This window comes from Protopterus annectens, chromosome 7.part1, assembly GCF_019279795.1.
Source record: "Protopterus annectens isolate FY-2018-M chromosome 7.part1, PAN1.0, whole genome shotgun sequence".
In the NCBI taxonomy this organism is placed as follows: Eukaryota; Metazoa; Chordata; order Ceratodontiformes; family Protopteridae; genus Protopterus; species Protopterus annectens.
In genome coordinates, this window is record NC_056740.1 from 516,452,685 (window position 1) to 516,460,541 (window position 7,857).

Below are 7,857 nucleotides of genomic sequence, written 5' to 3' on the forward strand. Positions count from 1 at the left end.
GGCTTCAGTACTACTCTTTTGTCTATATCAGGCCCTCTTGCAGAATGTTAGTACCATGGGGTGAAACTATGACAGCTCACAGTTTACAGCCATCTGCAAACTTGGTCTCAACATCAGTGTTTTCTTTGGCAAATTCCTTTTCGTTTTACAGCAGGAATTCTGTTTCATTTATCATTTGTAATCTCACAACTTTGAAGATGTTCACAAAAAATACAACTGGACCCCTCATGGTAATGATCACCAAGATCCCCAACACATTCTTCTGAACTTCTTCGATTTTTCTGCTCCACCATTCATTCACCCCTGTGTCCTGTCTCCCTCCTTTTCCCCAAAGGGTGCTAAAATGCATTTCTTGGTGTTTAGTTTTAATTTGTGGTTTCAGTATTAGTCTTTTGTCTATATCCGGCCCTTTTGCAGAATGTTAGTACCATGGGGTGAAACTATGACAGCTCACACTTTGCGGCCATCTGCAAACTTGGTAAGCCAGGGGCTCTTGACATTAGCTTTGACTTCTAAGAAGTAAATGCCAAATAGGAATGGGCCCAAAATGGAGCCCTGAGGTACTCCACTGATGATCAGTCTCTTGGTGGAGGTGGTCTCACCAATCCTTCAGGACTTCCTGGGTCCTATCAGTGAGCCAGCAATCCCGTGAGCTATTATTCCATATAGTCAAAAAAAACCTCCTTCCATTTCCTTTGTCCTCTCTCCTTATCTCACTCAATGTCTTCTCAAATTTTTTTTGAAAAGAATTGGGAAACTCTCTACAGTCATAGTCCTTTCATCGGTTCATAGGTTGGTACTAGGCTATCAGCCCTAGGGTCTGTACAAGCCTAGCCATAACAATTCCCTGTTTTTTTCCCACAATATTTACTTCCCTGGACCCCTGTTTTTGTTTCCATATTTATTAGCACAATTAAATATGCTGAACCACATGTACATAGGCCATTGAAACTAGAGTTGTAGATTACAGAACTAATTAATTTTTCAGCTGGTCATATTAGATTATGAATCAGCACAGTAACTAAAGTGCTCTGGTCTTGTTCAAAAAGCTTATACTCCATTCACGGGTCTTAATATGCTAGGACAGTTTAAAGTCTCTTTCCATTATGCATAAGTTCAAAGGCCTCATTGATTTTTTTCAAAAAGCAGTGTGAATGTTATTAAATCCTAAAGTTCAATCTTCTTTGAAATGCAGTCAGACACCATTTTGGGGACATCATCTGCTCCCTTCCAGCCTCCAAAATAGCTCCCTGTCAGTACACGGCCCAGTACCATATGGAATGGATGGACAGAAATGGCTCCTGATGTAGCCACTCCAACAATCACACAAGCTCCACCACCATTATGTCATGACTCCAATGCAGATGTCATAAGGCCCACATTTCCAACACATTCAAAGGCATTATCCACTCCTCTGTCTGTAATTTCTAGGAGCACTTCTTGAATGGTCTTCTCATGAGGTTTGGGGTTGATGCACTCTGCAACACCAAAGCCTTTAGTCTTTTCAAACTTTTCTTCATTGATGTCGATGCTAATGATTTGTGAGGCACCAGCTGCCTTACATCCCATAAACACTGCAAGGCCAACTCCTCCCAGTCCAAACATGACACATGCTGAGCCTTCCTTCACCTTTGCATATTTCAGGGCAGCACCATAACCAGTGGAGAACCCACAGCCTAGTAGGCAGACTTTGTCCAGAGCTGCAGCACTATCAATCTTAGCAAATGAGAAGTCCGACACCACAGTGTACTCCGAGAAGGTACTGGTCCCCATGAAGTGGCAGAGCTGATGTCTTTTGCAGATGAATCTACTGGTCTTGTCAGTCATTAGGCCAATGGTTTGATTAGTTTCACTGAGCTTTGTGCACATGTTACTGTCCAGCTTTAAACCGGACTTGCATTCACCACACTGTGGCAACCAGAGGGGAGTAACAGCATCACCTGGTTTAACATTAGTCACTCCTTCACCAACACTTTCCACAATTCCTGCTCCTTCATGGCCCAGGATCACTGAGAATGCCCCCAGATTTTAACCTGGTAGAGGCATGTTTTCTTTATCTGCAGGTTCAGCAGTACAATGTAGTCCATGGGCATCAGTGTGGTATACTCCAGTGGCTACAATCTTAATACAGACTTCATGAGCCTTGGGTGGAGCAACTTCTATTTCTTCAGTAGACAGAGGCTTGTCTGCTTCCCAGGCAACAGCATCTCTGCATTTTATAACTGTGCCTGCAGTATCCATATTATGCAACCTCTTAGTACACCTTGCTATTCAAAATTCAAAAGGGCTATAATCACTCAGTAAAGTTTCCATCCAGTATGTCCATTTCCACCCAATTCCTTTGCTTATCATTATACCTGTTAAGGTAAATTTTTGTCTCTTGACATCCATGTCATCCATTTCTTCTGCCTGCAGCAAAGATCTTTTCATTTGTAGAGTGCTCTATTTCTGGTCTACAATGCATACTGCTCACCTGCAAACTTCTGGGGCTTCTACTTCTACTCCATCTAAAGCTCTTGTGGTTCTCCCATCTCAATCCTCACTGCTTTCCCTCCATTTTCGATTCCTGGATGCCTCATTGGCTTCTGTCTGAAGATATCTGCCATAATTTTCTCTGTGTTCCTCACCTCCCAGTAGGCATTTGAATTTTCCTGCATTTAGTGTGTTGCAGCCTGATAATGGAACTCATTATTTAGCAAGTATGCAGTTTGATGACCTCTGGCCAGAAGACAGCAGCCAAGCTTGAAAGGCATGTGCCCTGAAAAGCAAGCACTGCATAGTTAGAAAGAAGTTGCAATGTTTGCTGAGCTGCATACCTTTCAACCTTAGTGAAAAAATCTGGACAAAGCCTAAGATAATAATATATAATTGTTTGAAAATAGAATGCACTGTGATCCATGAAGGCAAATTGCCGAGGTACCAGATCGCTTGAATAAAGAAGTGCTGGTGAAATTGTGTTGAAATTGTGTTTTTTTATTTTTCTTATTTTGGTGTTTTTTGAAAGCCTAACATAATGGCTGGACAAAGGCCCCAAAATAGGGACAGATTTTAAACATTGCCCTTATAAACTTGGAAAGTTGCTAAATAACAGGATTTGTATTAGCATGCATTTTCTGAAGGATATGAATTCTGAAATTCAGATTTATGTTTTTATATAATGACTGCAATCCTCAATGGTTTACCAGAAATCCACAAATTTTAGGAGGAAACTACCAGGCAAAATCTGGGCAGTTGAGAGATATGCTGAGCTGTACTTTAGAAGGTAGTAAGAAGGTGAAGCTGCAGAGAAAACAAATGATAACCAGGGGGAGCAATGCAAGAGGCCAGTCACATTTTATGATAAGGAAAAAAGAACAGTGCAAGTGTCAGGTTATTGACCGAAGCTTCTGAAGGTTTGCACTGAATGCTGTGAAGGAGCTCTGTCATTGTTATCCATGTGGTCAACATGTGCCATATGCAGGTAGCAGGCAGAGCTCCTTGTAGAAATAAAAAAAAATGTCACTAAGTCATGATTAAAAAAAAATGAAAAGAAAAACACAGAAACAAATGAAAACACAGTCTGAAGTCAATTACTTTACTTGGCTCATACTTGGAACTGTTTCATGTTGAAGAGCAGAAAGGAATGTGTCACAGACTATACAGTGGCTAATTGTGACAGCTCATGATGCAGGATTTACTATATCACTTTAATCCTCATTTCCTCAAAAAAAATTCTCATAAGCAGATGTACAAAACTGTGCAAATGCAGCAGTACTAGTGGAAAACTCAGCTTTGTGCAAATGTAGAGCTTGCTGACAGGAATGCAAGTGCTTTTGCAAAGAGGTAGGCTCCCTGCATACTCCCCTTACTTTATTGTTACTATGAGGTTATTGCAACTCAGGGAAAGAGGGCTACTTAAAAATAAATAAAAAGTGCACTTGAATTTTCTCTGATATGCTGCTATTGTGGAGGAATATAAACCAAAAACAGGACTAAAACAAACACACACACATTGCTACAATATTTAGTGAACATATGAAAATGAGCATGTTTTACTTAAACAGCTTAGCTCAACCACATCAGTTAAGAGCAATGCAGGCTTGAGTACATTACAGGTTCATAGGTGTGTACAAGGCTAATGGCCCTGGAGCCTTTACAAGCCTAGCCCATAGGATTATCCTGGCATTGTACCACCCGACCTTAGTTCTCAGTGCCTCTGTCGAGTAAAGCCACTGGAGTGATCCCTGGGATGAATTTTCTATTTCTCATCTACTCATCAAGATTTCTCTTGAAGAGGGCCAGGTAAGCTGTAGTACATGTGTAAAGTTACATGCAGTTGTAACCCAAAAAGGAAAATACAGGTAAGTGGTGAGGATGCAAGCATATGGCCACCCAGAGCACTGGGACATGCAGCCATGCTATCCAAAGTCACCACAGCTATAACTTTGTTTGACACAGGGATGTACATGGCATTTAGGGAATAAAAATACATTATTAATCACATCTTTATAGGCCACATATGCATTGCTATATCTGATGCAAATGTATTATGAAGCAAAGAGACATAAAGATTTGAAAGAAGATAAACACAAGGCTGAAAACATACTGCATTTACATATGCCTGCACCAACTACAGTAGTGTTTGTGTGCCATGTCACATGATGATTCCCCCTGCTCATCTGTGACCTTCAGAACCACCTTGGCATAGTATCAGTTCTACTAGTTCCATGCCATTGTGTGCACACAGGAGACCCCTGTTATATGGCCAAACAGTACCTGACAGTTGTCATGATGACCTGACAGGATCACATTTTTTATTTAATAGACTACAGTCTAAGCAAACATCTAGGTTAATGTGTCATATAGTTGATAGGAGGTGATACTTATTAAACGTTGTTGTCTTCACTGTTGTGACTGTCTTCTCCTAATAGGGAAGCTTATTTCCCTTTCCACACAATAAGTCATCATATTGGTGTCTTCACTGTTCAACTAGGATTATAATTCTGGCTTGGGATGCCAGTTTTGTAGCTCAGTTGTGCTATGTGTATATTTATGTTTGAAAGGTCATTTGAGGACTTTCAGTATTCGAAGTGTATAATATCTCGCCCATAAGTAGTGTCAGTGGAGCAACAGATAGCACACTTGCTTTTGACGATGAAGGATGTGGGTTCTATCCCCACACTAGGCAACTCGATTACTGATATTGCAGTGCAACATAAGGAGGGTGCCATACTTCTTTGTGTGCTGTCCTTCAGATGAGAGATTAAACTGATGTCCCATTTGCTTGAGTTGGTGGTAGCTCAGGTGGATATAAAAGATCCAATGATACCAATCAAAAGAGTAGAGGTTCTTTATTTAAAACATTAATTGCAATGCTATTTACAAATGTACATATTTACATATTTACAAGGTATACAGTGTACAATTTTTCATTCCTTTCCATTATTGTCATGCAATCCTAAATATCATACTTTTCATTATTATGTTAACCTTCTCATCTTCATTAACTTTATTTGACCCCCACTATTTTTTTCCATAACTTCCATCTCATTTTTCTTAAAATTACTGCTGCTCTCCACTTACCGTTAAACTTGACTTCCCTTATCCTTACATTCCAAATGGTCTATACAATGTAAAATAATATTGTATCCATTTTGTTAATGTATTCCTTATTTTCATGGTTATAATATTCACACATTATCATATCCATATTTATTTCATGTACCTACTTTATATTTTAAAAGAACTTTTCTTCACAGGCCTCAGAAATACCTCACTAAAAGAATCACAGGCCTAAAGCAGATGCCCTACAAGGCCATGTCAAACCCAGAGTTGTTGGACATGCTACACTTAAAGAAATCCCAATCCCTCAGAGCATCTAAACCTTGTCATCACAATAAACAAAACATGCTGGAGGAATAGGGGAATTGTTATGAACCTATGAACCTATGAACCTATGAACATAATTTTCCCACAGTTTTGCAACCCTTACGCATTGTAAGAAAACACGTTCTGTATTTTTCTTTACCAGAATATATGCAAACTCTTTCACTGATTTACATAATATTGTAGCATGATATTTTTGTGCCATACTTTCCTATCATTTTCTATTTCATTCATTTGTGCTTTCCATAAAATATATTTTTTTCTTGATAACATCTCATTTCTTCATTTAAACGTTCTTTTCTTCCTGTGAATTTTTTAGAATATACCAATGCCGATCATATTTGTACTTTAGTAAATTATACCAATTCAAAGAAGCAGCATAAACAATTAGGTTTATTAATCCTAAACTTCTATCTTCCTTATCCGTACATGAGACTTCTCTTTTCACTTAATTCAATCTCAAACCCCATATAAAAGAAACAAAACTACTTGTCATATTTATTTTTCATAGATTATTGGCAACATATAGACAGTAGGTAATTATGCAGTCTTTCCCAGTATAATTGAATTAATCTAATAAACATGTTTATTAAATGATAACTTGTATGTTTAATAAAAAGAACAAATCCTGTTTATTGTGCCTGTTATCTAATTTAATTGTTCCTCATTTACATTTTTACCCCAAATCTTATTCCTAACACAGAGATTTCTTTCATCAAAAAAGATACTCCTCCTTTCATTACTATATCACCCAGTTATTTCTTTTTTTATTTAAAGTAATGCCTATTATGTTTAAACATTGGTCTATGCTTGTTTATTGTAATCAATATAATATCATCTGCATAAATAAACATATGTGGATTTTTTTATCCCTTCATTAGTAATATAAATTGCACCTTTCATATGCAAATTTACATATCTAACTAATACATCCATAACTAATGCAAACAGTATGCTACCCATAGGACATCCTTGTTGTATACCATTCTTTATGTCTGTTTCTTTGCTTATCCATCCATTCACTAACATTCTTACTTTATATTTATTATATGCAGAACAACATACATCCTTCATTTTCTCACTAATGTTATACTCTTCCATAATTGTCCACAAATGTTCATGCTGTACTGTATCAGATGCTTTATTTACATCTCTTATTATGACCTTGATTTCATCAGTTTTGTTTATAATATCCACATTTTCCCTTACTATTAATAACAATTCCTGACATCATTTTCCCTTTAAATTATTTATACTATCTTTCATAATAAGTTTAATTTAATTCTTTTCTGAATTATTTTCATAAAAATCTTATCTTCATTGCTCAATACAGTAGGTCTCAAATTTTCAATTGTATTTTTATATTCGTTTTTCAATACAAATTTAAGAATACCACTGCATACAGCTTTATACAAAAAACTATATTTAACCACTCATTCATAACTTTTAAGAAGTGTTTTTTCTGCCAGTCTGTAAAATTCTTTTAAAATTGGTATCCTATTCCTTTTGGTCCTGAAGCCAGCTTTAAATTATCTTGTTCCAGTACCTTATCTAATTCATATAGGAAAGTCTTCTTATCTAATTCATATAAGGAGATCTCATTTTCTAATTCTTTGTTTTCCTGCTCTGTTTTTTTTTAATGCCATTTTTTGTGCTTTTGTTCTATCTTGAAACATTTTCTTTACATAATTTAATGTTATTAATAATTTGTTCCTGAGATCTTCTTACCCCTCCTCTATCATCTCTCATCTCTCTCATTATACTAATATTCTCTTTAACAATGTTGCTCAAATTACCTGATGCTTATTCTCTTGTACCTTGAAAGTAACATCTCTGCTTAAGTAATAATTCTTTAGTGTTCTCTTGATTTCATAAATTCGTCATTCTATCATACAATATTTCTATCATACCATTCCAAATCCTTTAAAACATCTAGATGCATTGTTTTATAATTTGTTCTTCTACTTTTCTTACATCTGACTTCTATTCTAA

General features: G+C 36.8%; 1 pseudogene; it reads right to left on the reverse strand.

Moving 5' to 3' along the window:
* Nucleotides 1-1,070: 1,070 nt before the first annotated feature.
* On the reverse strand, nt 1,071-4,396 carry LOC122807551 (annotated as a pseudogene).
* Between the last annotated feature and the right edge of the window lie 3,461 nt (nt 4,397-7,857).